A 16,546-nucleotide genomic window follows, 5' to 3' on the forward strand; every position below is an offset into this window, starting at 1 on the left:
AATAATTTGTTACTTGTCTGTTCCTCATAATGTTTTATTACTGGTCTTAAAAATATAATAATGGTAATAAAGACTTAAAAGTTTGATTAAATATATAAAAAATGGTGTTACAACCTGGAATGAGTAATTTTATCATGATTGAATGTCTTAAAGATCAACCTCTATTAGTACAGAAAAGAAGATTATTAAGGCATACAACGGATATTCATTATCAGCTTTCCTGATCACTGTCTGTATTACTGCCCACAATACAATTTCTCACTTTGATCTTGAATAATTATTAGATTTTTTTTCTGTAGATTAATTATCGTAGAATGGATGAGAACTTCTGTCTCCTGCCAAGTGACTTACAAGATGAAAGACTCTCAAATTAGACTGTCTCTTTTGGCAGCTGTAGGACATCCTTATTATGGACCAATGTCATTTTGGCATTCATCATTCAAATGGATGAAATAAATTGAAAGATTGTGTCGTGGCTTTTCATTGAAGAAGGACACAAGTATAAATGTGTAACCAAAGTAATGAAATAGAAATTCACTGAACATCAGAGTAAGAGTTCTCTTAAATTTCAGAGCCATAATAGATATTATAAAAAAAAAATTGTTCTTATTTCTGTAAATTAAATGGGAAAATTTTAATGAAGACTATTTAAAGGACTTAGAAATTGACACAAATGTGACGCAACGCATATGATAATGTAATATGAATGTTACATTCAATCGTTTCCGTTCTTACTTTAATTTCAAATTGGTTATGTTTGGCGAAATACGCTAGAAGTTTCAATTGAATGGCAATCTGTAGTGTTTGGTTATTCCAGTATTTATTGCGCATTCTCTCCAGATAAGAATATGGCATCACTGTTTGACACAACTTGTGGAATATGTCTAGCCTTGTTCTTCGAGTCCCCTGTTACAAATGGTAAAATGTTTTATTTTGTCTTAAATATTGGATATCAGAAGCCCATCTTTTCTGGGAAAATCACAACATCAATGTTGATTTAAATTGACAAATAATTTGTGTTTTCAATGTCGATGTTATTGGGTTAGAGACATAGCTACATTAAGTTTTTCCTCAAATCAACGGACACAATTTTAACCACTATTTTGCGTCAGGATGCAACAATAAGTAGATGAATCAAACTGACCAGATTTAGAAAAAAAAAACTGTGTAATTAAGTGGACAATCTTGAAAACAACATTATTCAGGTACGCTTTGAATTCAGAAAATGTCTCTGTCCATTAATGACAGGGCACTCAGACTTCACTTTTTATGTCTGTCTGTCGTTTTTCAAATTGAAATTTCCGCTTCAATTATTGATCCAAAACAATCGTTGAGTTGCACAGAGGGAGAATTGCTTTGAGTGTCAAAGATATAGAAATGGTTCTAATAGTAACAGTAGCTGCCTGTCAACTTGATGGTTGTTTCAGGAGAGGACTCAAATTCCAGCCAATGAAAAAACATAGTATAGTTCTTTGATTGACTGCCGACTGCTCTGGTTCCAACTTTAGAAGTGGCCTGACAATTCCTGAAATAATGTTTTAAGAAATACATTTAAATGTTTGGATGACATGAAATATGTTATCCAAAATTCCAAAGGTGTCTGACATTCCAAGAAGATTTTATGATCTGTCAAAAGTATTTGAAAAGTAGTTTTCTGATGAACTAAAAAGGGTAGAGCTGTCATTTGATGATTATTATCGGAAATGTTTACGTCTTTTATCAGCATGCTTCAGTTGTTCTTGAAATTTACTGTCCGTGTGCAGACATTTAAGGTACTGAAATAATATTTGACAATTATGATTTAAAATATAAATGGACATAATTGCGATTTTATTACAAGAAAACAGATTGAAAGAAATGGGGATTTACCTCCCCTCAATCCTAGATCATTTTTGGACTGAAATAAAATGAAATGGTTAAAGTCCTACTGTTCTGCACCGACTGGGCTAATGAAGACGGCCATACACCATACAGTGTGGTATGAGGGAAATTTTGCCTGGGTAGTGGTACTATGGCCTACTCTTATATCGAAATCCAACTGTCAAGGGATCTTTTACGTGCATGCCAATGTATACACGGGACCTTAGTTTTTGTCCCATCTGAATGACTAGACAGCTGTACTTGTCAGACCCTCCGTCCTGCACAACTGACAAGGGGAAACCATGTCGGAAAATCCTGATGAACTTTGTCGGCCAATAAAGGGACCGAATACGTGACCTTTGGACAAACGAGCCATTGTCTTAGCCACCGTGTATATTTTATTTCAATAATTCACTTGCACTGAGGGATCTTTGGAAGAAGAAGGAAATCGATATAACTGGAGAAAACCAAAAGGTTGGGCAGGTGACTCCAATCCTTGCCAGGCCGAATTAAGCTTGCATGGGGCCCCAGGCTGAAAATTTCACTATGGCACTTGTATCTACAGTGAAAAGGGGGCATACTATTCTAGTCATTGTCTGTCACACTATGTCAGTATGGTAGACCGATAGATTTATTTGGCACAATAACTGACATTTATTTATGGTACAAAATTCTTTTTAGAACTAATTTGGGGGCACCTTTAATATTGGCACCCCACCCCACCACCCCTTTAATCTGGCTCTGATTCATTGCCACATATCAGTAATCAGTACTAGCATGGTATCAAAACTGTAAGACAGGTAACAGCACACACATTCGATCAATCAGCCAACAACCCCCTTCCAAGAAAAACAAATATTCCTGATCATCAACATATATGTCTAATATTTTTTGGTTTGATTCTTCAGTATAGATACATAGAATAAAGTAAACATAATATTGAATTATTTGTTATTATTAAAATCAATGTATAGTTAAACCCAACAATAAAATGGGTTATAAACATATTGATTCTGAAACCGCTTTTATGGAGGATCAATGAAAAGATTAAACAACGGCAATGTAAGATGCACTTTAAGGTTCTTTTTTTTTACCAATTCCTAGACGATGCTGCAAGGTCAGTTTGAGCAAATATTTCTTTAAAAGATTTCTTTCCAACAAATAAGGTGTATAAAAGATTTTTCTCAATCTAAATATTTGTCTTCTTTTTACTCACAGTCAGAGGCACCACTATCCATAGTTAGGTAAATAGATAGAAGACTTGTTTTCATTGGCTCTTTGGCATCCATAACTCTGTGAAGCCCTCTTTCAAATGGAGGCAAAGTAGTCAGGTCATTGTTACTAGTAGTTAATTTACCAGTAGGCATTTTTGTTGGAACATTTTGTTTTTGTATCCAAGGAATATAAAGATAATACAGTCATATGCTAACTACCATAAGGCCAATTTGACCCTTTTATCTTGGGTAAAACCTTTTTGCTTCTTATTTCTGGGGAAAAAATAGAATTTAATTAAAACAAAGTGTGCTTGTTTGCTCTGCTCAATGGTTTTTAGACCCTTATGAACTGAAAATTAGTTTGGTTTCACTTAAAAGCTGTTTGTGCTGTTTCAACCCCAAATAAATGATCTTGAACTTAGCTTTGGAAGGGTTTGGTATCATGAACCCTTTTTTCTGCCTAACACTGACAATCTAAGAAACAAAAGGAATTTTAAACAGAAGCACAAGATTTTGACACTAAAATATGTCATGTTGAAAGATGAGGTTCGGATTAAATATATTTTTGTCATAATGTATGTTACTTATTATTAAATGAGCAAGGGTCCCTAAAATAACAATGGTACATTTGATATTTGATATATGACATCACAATTACCAGATTGCTGCTATGACGTCATGCTCGGTACCTGGTCCACATGGCACATAGTTCTTTCCATCTTGTTGATTACTGCATCTGGGTAGGGCCTATTGCTTTGAAAACAGTTTTCACTACTGACAGTACTGATGTAAATCTATATTTTTCTCTTTAAGTTAATGTTATGTGGTGGACATATGATATTATCTTTCAATTAGAATTGAGTAATTGTTATGTACCTGTCTAGTTTCTAAAGCTTTTATCGCCTTTATCAGTAATTTGCTCCAATAATGATAGTGACAACAGACAAATAGCAATACTAAATGTTCTTAATGCATGTATATTTTCAGTGGATGATAGGCTTTTGATACTTTGAAATAAGTTTGTTTGCTTAATAAATGATATTTTTCAGTTTATTTAGTAAAAGGATAGTGGGTATTTATAATAGAACAGTTTGTTGATTGTTATTTGTTAGTTTTACAAAAGGTTAACTGAAAGATGAGCAATTGATTAAAAGGCACAATTCCTCTAGTAATTGATGTTTATGTTTATCATTGTATTTTTCTGTAAGGCACCTTGGCAATAATTATATATTATATCCAAAACCCATAACGAAATTCAGAGCCAAGAATAGGGTCAATTAACTGAGGCTTCCAATGTATACTTACTAATTCATAGTCTTTTTGAAAGAATAGAAGCCCCAATTCTTAAAGTAATTCCATAAGGATTCTACTAACAGACTTTTCCAAGAGAGAACCCATTAAAAGAAAATATTATCAAAAATTGACAGTCATATATACATGTAGGGACCATTCACTAGAATGTCCTTTAATTCATCAAAATAGTTTTGAGACACAATAAAACATAAGATATGACTCAGAAGATTTTCTGGAAAGAAAATGAATTTTTGTTTTTGGAAAACCACACTTAAACAATCAAAAATATTTTGAAAAAGGTTTATGTAAATATTTTTTTTTTAACACATTTGGATAAAAATTGACACTTGATTTTTTTTTCAAGGGTAGAACTGCTGCATTTGCTGGTACACTATAATAACCACCCCCTACTTTATAAACACATATGGATGTTTAAATATGCAAATAGAAAGTCATTTAATTGAAAAAACACATGCAGCATTTTAGTTTAGAAACAGAAACTGACAGCTTCACTCAAATCACCACAGCTGGGGTCTTAATTTGCTCATTGTCCCCCGCCTTTCGAAGAAAGCAGGGGACTATTATAATGGGTCTGTCTGTCTGTCTGTCACACTTTTTGGAACACAATAACTCTCTTTCTAACTGAGCTAGAATGATCAAACTTGTTGTAGGTGTTTATTAGGTCAATATCTTTATGGAGTTCGAAGATGAGCATTTTCTGCTTAGGGTAAGCAGAGATAAGCAATTTGATAGGTTGATGCTTTGGGACACAATAACTTTAGTTTTAATTAAGTGAGAGTGATGAAACTTGGTGTACAGTTTCATTACATCAATACCTTGACTAAGTTTGATAATGAGCATTTTCTGCTCGGGGTAAGCAGAGCTATAAGCAATTTAATTGATCGAGACTTTGGAACACAATAACTCTCTTTCTAATTGAGGTAGAATGTCCAAACTTGGTGTAGGCGTTCATTAGGTGAATGTCTTGATGGAGTTGGATGATGAACATTGTCTGCTTACGGTAAGCAGAAATAAGCAATCTGATTGGTTGATGCTTTGGGGCACAATAACTTTGATTATATTGAAGAGAGACGATGGAACTCCGAATATAGATTCATTATATCATTACCTTGACTAAGTTCGATGGTGCGAATTTTCTGCTTAGGCTAAGGAGCGATAACAATTTGATTGGTCAAGACTTTGGAACATAACAACTCTGCTTTTAATATTGAAGAGAGAGCGATGGAACTCCGAATATAGATTCATTATATCATTACCTTGACTAAGTTCGATGGTGCGAATTTTCTGCTTAGGCTAAGGAGCGATAACAATTTGATTGGTCAAGACTTTGGAACATAAAATTCTGCTTTTAATTGAGGTAGAATATTTAAACTTGATGTAGATGTTCATTAGGTGAATGTCTTGACTGAGTTCAATGATTAACATTTCGAGCTAAAGCTAAGCAGAGCTGATCAATTTCATTGATCGATGCTTTGGGACAAGATAATCTTGAATCTATCTGATAGAGAGTGATGAAACTTAGTGTATAGTTTGATTGCTCGATACTTTTGAAAAAAAATAAATGTGCGATTAATTAATATGTGTCATCTATTTATTTTGGGATTTCGGCCGTCAAGATCAGCCTCACTGTTGGCTTGTTAAATTTGAAATGATTTGCATATGGGTGGGGATGATGCATTTTTTAAACTATTTAACTATTCGATAATGATGAAATATAAACAAATGGCAATGACTAGACTTCTCCTAAAATGTACATTCAGTAACATATTCTTAAAGAAATAAAGAACAATACGAGAAAGAGCGAGAAATGCGATCCAACATTCACTTGACATAAACTACTTTCGGGACTAACACATGGTTCAATTTTATTTCAATAATTCGCTTGCGCATAATGGTCTTTAGCCATGGGAGAAAACCCACACGGTTGGACAGGGGATCCTACTTCTTCTAATGTACAAGCTTGGGATCAAAACTACACCACTTGACTAAATGACAAACCTTATGCTCTAAAGCACACATTAGACCAATGGACCATCCAACCCAATGAGGTGTTCAAACTGGTCAGTTTATGCTAACAATCTTTTATAAATATTAAATCAAAGACTTTAATACCCTCGCTTTGAATTAATAATGAGTTGTCTAGAACTAATTTGATCAAACTGCACGCAAAGCAATTAGTTTTCAAATTTAGAAATGATTTATCAAAAATAAATATTTCATTATTTCTAAATTTGGTACGATGTTCAAATGTGTCAAATACTTGTTAGAGATATTAGAAATATTGAACTGGTATGGGAAGTGTTGTGTGGATATTAAAGGATATTATGAGAAGTTGGTGAAGGATATTGATCTGAGAGAGAGTGAGCCAAGTCTATCTACAACATCACGCTGCTCTAATACTACTACTACTATAGGTTTCAACAGCTGGCCAGCTAATAGGACACTTCTTGTTCATTCAATGCTATTGCAATTATGGCCTAACTAAAACTACTGCATGTGCATATAGATCAGAAGTTAGTAAGGTTGTGTACTGGTGACTATTCTGTTATACATTTGACTTATATAATATTTTAACCTTTTGTCGGAGTGATTAGTCATTCCTTAGATGTGAACACAAATATGTGTAGGTAATGACTGCTTTAATATAACTGGATATTGAAAGATTGATAAACATTTTTTGTAATATTCTGCATTTGTATTAATCATTTTTAATGGTTAGTAAGAAGGAGTAGAGATGTTAATGGTGTTATAAATTTTTGTTTCAAACATTGAGTATTGTGATTGTGGACAAACTGTGTATTTGTATTTTGAACAGCACACAGACTGCTTTATGTATTAAATATAACAGTAAATTGAACATAGATATTTTATTATGAAGCAAGCTGTGGACTATTTGTGGTTTATAAGGTAAGCATCTGACATATATTCCCATTACTTTTATTTATAGATTCTAATTCAGACTCTGTTTTATATACCTTTTCTCATGTGATCGAGCAGAAATTACATACAGTTGTAATTGTGTTGTATATTTTAATTGAAGAAACTCATGTACATATAGGTAATAATATCCCAGTCTTTCTGTATTTTTTCCTAAGCTTACCATGAATAAGTGTTAGCTTTAACAATTGTATTGATGGAGTGGAATTACAAGGTGCCTTTTGTGTTATTTGAAAGTGTAATATAGTAAACGATTTCATCTCCTATACTGTCTGTCTAAATTGCTCATATCACACCTCTGGAGTATTCGTTACTTGAGGCATAAATTTTAGAACTTCTTGGTCTATCACATTGAAAAGAGTCTACTGTAGCCAGTAAAACTAACAAAACATAGTTACCTCACAAAATTAAAAACTGTCTTCCTTGCATGACACACAGATGTATGGTAAATAAAAAAAAAGATATCTATTTCTCCTAATGTTCCTTGCTCTATTGCACAATGAAAATAACAATATGATTCCAAAGTTCAGAATTAATGAGGCATAAAACCAATTTCATTCCATAGCAACCTGTAATTTTCATGATATAAATGCTACATTATTTAGAAAAGTATGATTGAATATTATTGAACAATATGATCATGTAATCATGTATATGATAACCATTATGTCAAACTATTATTTTGATGAGTAAATTGGTGTAAAAAAATGAAGTATTGGGTCGGTACATGTAGGACTGTCCAGCATAATTGAGGGAATGGAATGTTTTATTGTTGGTATAGTATTGATTCCACCACCTGTTACTGCAATGTTAAACTACCTTCAACTATACTTATTTACATACAACGTAGCCGTCTTATAAATTGTCTTCTATGGATGTTTTCTAACTGAATTTAAACCTAATAGAGTCAGCTTGCCAGGTGTTTTTATGTGAGCTAATCACATTAATTAATACAATTACATGTGGTTACTAATAAGCCAGACGAGGGTATTTGGTGCTTGTCTGCACCATTTTTTCATTGCAAAACATGTAGTTAGTTCATCGAGTCTGTTATGTTCAAGGCAATTTGAACAGTACATTGAGTTTGAAGAATTATTTTCTGATTGGTTGTATATGGAATTGACAGTTTAATACTTCTTTTATTTAGTAGGCTACTAATTTTCACACAATAATGACTGAATAACTGGATGGGGTTAGATTCTCTCACCCCCGTCCGTCCGTCCACAATTTCATGTGAAGTCTCTGACACCAAAAGTTACCATCCAGTTGTTTTAAAATTGATATATGTTGTTTACATTAGTGAGATGAAGAAGCCTATTTAATTTAACTAATTTCCATTTATTATGTTTAGAGTTATGGTCCTTGTTTCATTTTGTTGAACCTTGTGAACGCTCTAATGTTAAACGTTAACATCCGATCTTTGTGAAATTTCTATGCAATATTTGGATTGAATAGTTTAATGCCAAAAGTTATCAGCCGATCTGTATGAAATTTATATGGATCATTTAGATTAGTGAAACCACAAAGCCTATTGAATTTCAGCAATTTACAATAATTACTTCTCGAGTTATGGCCCTTGTTTCACTCTGTTCAACCTTGTTAATGCTCAATTGAATTTCAGCAATTTCTATCCATTATTTCTAGAGTTATGGCCCTTGTTTTACTTTTTGAACTTTGTGAACGTTCGAATGACAAAAGATATCATCCGATTTGTATGAAATTTATACAGAGTTAAGGCCCTTGTTTCAGTTTGTAGAACCTTCTGAAGCCTCAAACGACAAAAATTGTAATCTGATCTGTATGAAATTGTATTTTAAATGCCCCCAATTACCTACAAAAGAATAAATATGCAACTACCCTTGTTGACCGTTCTGGCGATTTAGCTGCTGTGGGCGTATGTTTCATTGCCTGGCAACCTATCTTGAAGATATTTTGTTAACCAAAATTAATCAGACATATGCAACATTGTCTCCAGGAAAATACTTTTACCCAGAAAAACTACAAAGTGATTTTTTTTTAAGGTATAATACATTAAAAGAATTTATAAGCTGGTCAGCAAGTTATTTGTACCTATATATAAAATAATGTTTGTTTGTGGGTGTTTTCGCTATAGCAAGCCAAACATACCATTAATAGGAATTTAATCGTAGCATTTTTGGGGGAAAGTATTTAATAAAGAAATTGACAATTAAAGATACATTATGGGAGATTTGATAACGAGTTGGCAGTTCTCACTATAATAGTTACAAATTAGATAATGTAAAGGCAATTTGCTGAAAATTTCATTCAAATTGATCGACTATGAATTTCCGCCTAGCCTTGATCATCATTACTGAAGTCAGTACGATAAACAGCATAGTCTTGATTATCCATTTAATAGTTAAATCGTGAAGGAAAGTTATGCAGTAAATCAGCTCACAATCCACTAAAGATCGCAGGCTAGCGATGCCATCAAGAGTTGATTATGGTCTGGATAGGTTAATTAATGTCTAATTAATAATTTAGATAACATTTCAGGCCTAAAGAAAGACCCGAAATAGACAGATTTAGCTCTTGCATAATGTATGTTTAAAACTCCATTTTTCAAAATTGAGTGGTAGGACTTATTTACCTTGCACAAGATATTTATGCTGGAAAGAAAAAGATTGTAAAATAACTTCATAATAAGAATTTAATGGTGATGTTTATTTTATATTTGCATTAGTGGAATGTACTTAATGGATAGCAGATGAATTTAAAGAGACCTTCCCGATTTTAACAGAGCCTCAGAAATAAAAGTCTGTGTACGTATAAAATTTAAGTCCCAAAATATAGAGAAATGGTGTATTTACCTTGTCTCAAAATTTCAGCTCAAAATATTGAGTCTTTTGGGAGTGAACGTCAAAACCGCGTATCCGGACACATAACCCTTTTAAGATTTCGGGTCAATTTTTTTGTTAGGTGACCTGATAATAATTCTGGTTTTATCCAAACACCATTTAATACGTCTTGGGACACTGGTCCCCATTTCCAGATGAAGACTGACTGGATTAAGTTGTTTGAAAACATATCATGTATATTGAGTTAGTTGCTCGACCCCAAAGTAGAGGATTTTAAGGGCTTTTAACACAAAATTAAGCAGTTTTATTCTCTAAAACATAATTGAGATTGGCCCTTTAAACCAAAGTACTAGACGGGATAGACATATATATTGATTTTAAAATAAAATGGATCAACATATTTTTTCTTGATGTAACCAATGTAAAACAAAATACTGGGCTGAGCAATTATTGTTAACTTTAAACCAGATTACATCAAAATACTGCACTGGGTAGTCATATTGGTGTGAGACTGGTATCACCTGACTCAATCCCAAAATAAATAGATAAACCTCATCAGTTACTTTTTATAAAGTAATAGCAAATAAAATTATTTATGACACTGCTCAACCTGAGCATGAAATGCTCATTATCTAACTTGGTCCAGGTATTGATGTAAGGAAACTAGTACATTATAGGTGTCGACTTTTGTCGCCGTGGGTCAGTTAGGAGTTAATAAACATTTACACCAAGTTTGAATATTCTACCACAATTAGAAGCAGAGTTATTGTATTCCAGATGTTGTGATTAAGGTTTGAGCAAAATATTTTTAAAACAACCAAATAAATGGAACACAAGACTTTTATATTGACTAAGAATAGTAATTGTTTCCCCTGATTTCATGTAGCCATGTCTGCTCAAAGATAGAATACAAAGTGCAGAGCATGGTTAACTTTAAACCAAAATAAAACAACTTATGGTAGGCTAATGGACTGGATAGACAGACATATTCTTTATTGTTTAATCAAAACAAAACACAGGTCTGCATTGATATATTCTTGTTCAATTTTAATCAAAATAAAACAAAATTACTGGACTGGAAAGACATAATTTTATTATTATTTTCAATGAAATTGAATCAGTCCTACTTTTCTGGTAGGTATTGTTTTATTAACCAGTAGAACATGTTTTTATAACAGAAATTGCATTCTGTATGTTGTTTACAATTTTAACACTCCATCCAAACATTTGGCTAAACGAAGAACTGTGAATGTTTCCAATCTTGGGGTCACTGATTAAATTGCACACACAGTGGAGAAATCTGTCAATCATTTAAACTTTTGATTTATAACTAATAATGTATGGAAATTGTAAATAAATGCCACACCGGCCCTAGTAACTTTTAATAAATACACATTTAAAGCAGGAAATTGAAACTCTTCGGGTTATAAGTTATTGCATTCTTTGGCTCTGAAACTCTTAACTCTAACATATTCCAGAAAGAGACCATACGTATGCTCAATTAAAAGCAAACGTCCTTGTTTTAATTATGAGGAGTTTTTCATTGGGGCTTTGTAGGTGACCTGTGAAAAATAGGTATACATGCTGTTCAGGTTAATTAGAATTTGGAATATTTTGGTAATGGCTGAATCCAGATAGTCATGTAGTTCTGTAAAATCAATCAACAATTATAGTGAATTAACACTGAGCATCTTTCAGTATGTACCATACAGTTCTACCTTTGTCTTTTGCATGTCTATCAGTCTGGTATGAATAATGCACATAGTTACTACTAAAATAACTATACAATACCTATAATTCTATAGATTCCTGACAACTTTAAAGCTGTTTCAGTTTTACAGATAGGCATAAATTTGCTGAAGTTTTGTGAATGTAAATTATTGCATTAAAATGTACAGATCAAAAAGACTACAAGAAAAGGTATATGAAGAGACTACAAGGACGTATATATGAAAGTTCATCTTACACTTCTAGACCATGTGTTCCTAAAAGGCATTAATAGACAAACACTCAAGAATATTATTTTATGCATTATTGTTTCATCTTTTCTATTTCCAGAACTCTACATGTATAGTTCTTGAATTGCAAATTATTTAATTTTCATATCGATTTCTACTGAATAAATTTGATGAATTGTTTCCAAATACTAAAATACGTAAATGATGGTTATGGAGAACTACATTTTGTATTTAACTTTAAAATGAATTGCAAATTTGGGGGGCATTATTCATTTATCGCACTATGCATAAAATGTACATTAAACGCCACTGATCTCAATTCCCAAGTGAAGAATATGCCAATCCAACAAATTTTTTCTTTGGTAAAAATTTTCATCACTCGAACAACTTCAGTTTTGTTTATCGACTCAAAACCATTTTAGATTTCATGGTTATGGAATGTTTGCTCAGAGAAATCAAATATTTAAGGGTGAGATTAGCCATAGTGTGGGTCAATTTCCAATTTCTACCTGCAAGTATTTTTTCACTGTTCCATAACTGATTTTTTTAGGGTATTGACAGATTAACTGTCAAACTTGAGAATTTCATCTGTTGGTTGTCAGTTGGATAAGCTTCAGGGGTATCTATTCCACTGGGTATTCCCTGAGGACACCATGTCAAAAGGACATTAATTGAGGTAACTTTGAGATATTGACCAATCGCTTTCAAGGATTGACTTCAGAGATCTGTTCAAATCCAAGTCTTCCATCAAAGGAATTAAGTTCTGCGTACTTCCAGTAAATTAACAATTCATTGATTGTACCCTTGTATTTCTCTGATGACCTTTTACGATCAATGTGATTTGTGACCTCTATTTTATAAGAATCGTGACAGGGTCGGATGAAATGTGTTTTGACATCCCATGATAACAGTTATGAGTGTCAAGTGTAATTTTGACAGGGTAATTATGTTCTTTCAAATGTCACCAATTTTTTACAGATACAAAACTGATGTAGTACTTCAGGTCTTCATGGTAAAAATGGGTTGGTATGAATTTTAATTAAGGAGAATAAGTGCAGTGAGTTCACTCAATAAACATTAAAAACATTCTCAAGCATGAAAAAAACACATATAGTTTAATTAAGTTTTTATGAGAGAGTCTTCAAGATAATCTTACACTCATGAGCACAATGAGAAATAAACTTTCTAGTTCATCGTTAAGATTTGTCGGGAGTTGTTTGAAAGTGATACAGAATAGTGTCTTCTACCTGACCTTATGAGTTTCTCTGGATACTCTGGTTTCCCCTTCAACTTCTAAAAACCCTGAGCACAATCAAATTATTGAAATAAAAATATATCTTCTGTCAGTCCTGGTTGGAGTCAAATGGACGTTAAACTCAATTTCTCTCTCTCTTATTCTGTGGGGTGGTGGATATTGTTAGTCAGGTGCTTGAAATCCCTGATGACTTCCAATTTGAACATTTTGAACAAGTTGAATAATTTGTATATTATCTATGTGGTGTTTTCTACTTAATCAGTGGTTGGGAGTAGGCGGTAATCACCAGCACAACCACATGAGAAGTGTCGAGATATTTTCACCATCTAGAAATGGTAGATACTGATATTGAATTAGTAATGGTCAGCTGACCACTAAGTCAAGCATTGTACTGTATGTCTTTCTTGATTAAGCAGGGCTGATATCTTATGTCAAGTAACGATTGATTGTCGTGAGCTTTGCTTGAATTTGTAAATCAAACCAATACGAAGGTCCGGTGTATATTGACTTAGTTACGATTCTACTTTATTAACCTCTCGTAGCAGAGATAATCTTAACACTCATGATTTGTACATAATCAAAGTATTACTATTCATTGTAAGTAGTTTCCAACACCATATATTAAAGTTACAAGTTTTAAATATTTGTTCTGTTTTATAATTTGTCTTTAAAGATTTTTAATCTCCAAATAACCTCCTTAATATTTACTTCACAAATGAAATGAAATGGGGTTTAACGTCCTACTGTTTTGCTCCGAACTGGGCTAATGAAGACGGGCATTAGCCATACAGTGTGCTATGAGGGAAATTTTGCCCGGACAGCGCCACTACGGCCTACTCTTATATCGAATTCCAACTGTCAAGGGATCTTTTATGTGTATGCCAATTTGTACCAGGGCCCTCGGTTTTTCATCTCATCCGAATGACTAGACAGCTGTCCTTGCCAGGCCCTCCGATTGCATCACTGACAAGGGGGGACCACGCCGAAAAATCTGGGTGAACTTTCTCGGCCAATGTGCAAACACTCGACCTCCAGGCTAGTGAGCCAGCGGCTTACCCATTTGGCAACCTGATTTGAGTATTTGAATTTCTTGAAAGCCTTATGATTATATAATATAAAATGAAAGCACAATTGATAACATTTATGTTGAGTGGGTGGATCATATATATTTTATGATTAAAATATGTTCAGAAAAAAAACTTTATTGTGAATATCTGTTGTTGAACATTTGACACTTGTTTCTTGGTTTAAATGACATTTACATGGCTGTGTTGGATGGTAGTATATGTTATTACTACTATATGATATCTATGGACTTGTATGAACAAAGGATAATGAGGCATATAGAAATCTGAAGAAAACACTTCCTGTTTCAATTGACAACATGTCTGAAGATATTTCTGTAAATTGAAATTAGCTCTATTCTCATGTTGACCATAATATTTTTCAATGTTACATTACAGGTCAAGCATTTTTATGGAATTTCACTTACACATGCGAACAAAAACCAGAGAAAAATAGGGATTAAGACTCAACTAAATCATTAGGGTTTCATCAAGTTTCTATGGCTGTAGTGTAGATAGTTCCCCAAATATTTAAAAATGTTTATATTTATCCATGGTAACTTTCTTACTTGAAGAGCAGCCTAAAATATTCAAACAAACATTTGAATGTTCTTATCAGTAATTCCTGAGATCTGCATGTACACATAAACTTACCTGTGCTGGTAAAATTAAGGAAATCGTTATCAGGATATATCCGTAGCATGTATACCCCTCCCCTGACCGATGTATATATATGAACGATTTTCCGAATTAATAGATCATAGGAATAATCTTCGAAATAGGTTGTACATGGTACAGTTACTCGGCCAATCTCTGCGAAATATTATCTCAATCAGCATTTTTAGATCAAAGTCGTTGATCTGAACTGTGTGTATTGGCCACAATAGATTTTCATTTCTTCCTGTGGTATCATATTTTGAAAATGCTCTTTTACACTTTTTTTCTTTGATGTAGAAGACAAAGACTTTTCAAGAGGGTATTATGCTGGAATTTACATCATCTTTTAGAAAATCTATTGAAACCAGTGCCGGACTGGCCCACCTGTCCACCTGTCCGTGACAGGTGGGCCTAAGCTCATTAAAAAAAAGTGGGCCTAAGCCTATAAAGAAAAAAAAGAAAAGAGAAAGAAAGGAGAGGGGGAGGAAAGAAAAGAAAGAAGGAAGGAGAGGACAGGAGAGAGGACAGGAGAAAGAAAAGATAGGAAAAAAAAAACAAACAACACAAAAAAAGAAGTGTACTAGAATTCTCAAATTCATCTAATGATGGTGCTCTTAGGTCATTCTGTTATCTAATTGTATCAGGAAATCAAACATTTGCCTTCTTCTGCTTTGGTCTGAAATGCTTGGAAAATGGGGGTGACACTTCTTATGGGGTGGCAAAATATCTTAAGTTCATACCAAAAATATTCATTTTGTAAGAATATTTTTAATAAAAAAAATTGAATTTGAAAATGAAAATTCGTTAATCATAAAGGCACTGAACAAAGCAGTTACAGTATGCAAAAGGAGTGAGGGGGGGCTGTCACTGAAACTTTTGCCCTGGGGTGCCACATAGGCTTGTGGGAGCCCAGTACACTATAAGTTTGGTGATGGGGGTATCAATCTTATACTTTCAGTGGCAATGGCAGGGGTGTGGGTAGATGGTAAGGTGATGCGTCTACCTACATGTATTCAATGGACATAATCAATTCGAAAATTAATGTATGTAATATTCATTCAATGCCAGTCTTATCCCAGCTCATTAATCATCTGCAGGTCCCTCCTCCTGGAAAACCCTTGTACCACTTCTCAGATATTATATGAAAATAGGTGGTGTTTGAAAATCTTTCTTCATCAGATGAAAATATTTGAGTAAAAGTGATGTTATTTTCATTCGATGCTAGTCTTATCCAAGCTCTTTAACCATCCACAGACCCCTCCTCCTTCTGGAAAATCCTGTTATCGCTAATCACATGTTATATTATAATTAAAAATCTTTCCCCATATCAGATGAAAATATTTGAGTAAAAGTGATGAAAGACATTTTGTAAATGATACAACTTATTATGTTGTTATCACCATCACAGTAGCAACTTGTCTAATGTAATCAGTTTTATCTTGTTTTTATACCCATATCTACCCTGTGG

General features: G+C 33.3%; 1 protein-coding gene across 4 annotated transcripts in view; it reads left to right on the top strand.

Annotated features, from left to right (window-relative positions):
- Positions 1-16,546, top strand: part of LOC126810921 (CUB domain-containing protein 2) — a 147,981-nt gene that overhangs the window by 22,256 nt on the left and 109,179 nt on the right. Inside the window, exon 1 of one of the 4 annotated variants that reach the window (XM_050536306.2) lies at positions 6,816-7,295. The exons of the other annotated variants lie outside the window; for them this stretch is intronic. The gene's annotated coding sequence lies outside the window, so the exon portion shown is untranslated. Of the gene's footprint in view, positions 1-6,815; positions 7,296-16,546 lie in introns of those variants that run through there. 4 annotated transcript variants of the gene reach the window in all.

This window comes from Patella vulgata, chromosome 2 (genome assembly GCF_932274485.2).
Source record: "Patella vulgata chromosome 2, xgPatVulg1.2, whole genome shotgun sequence".
Lineage (NCBI taxonomy): Eukaryota > Metazoa > Mollusca > Gastropoda > Patellidae > Patella > Patella vulgata.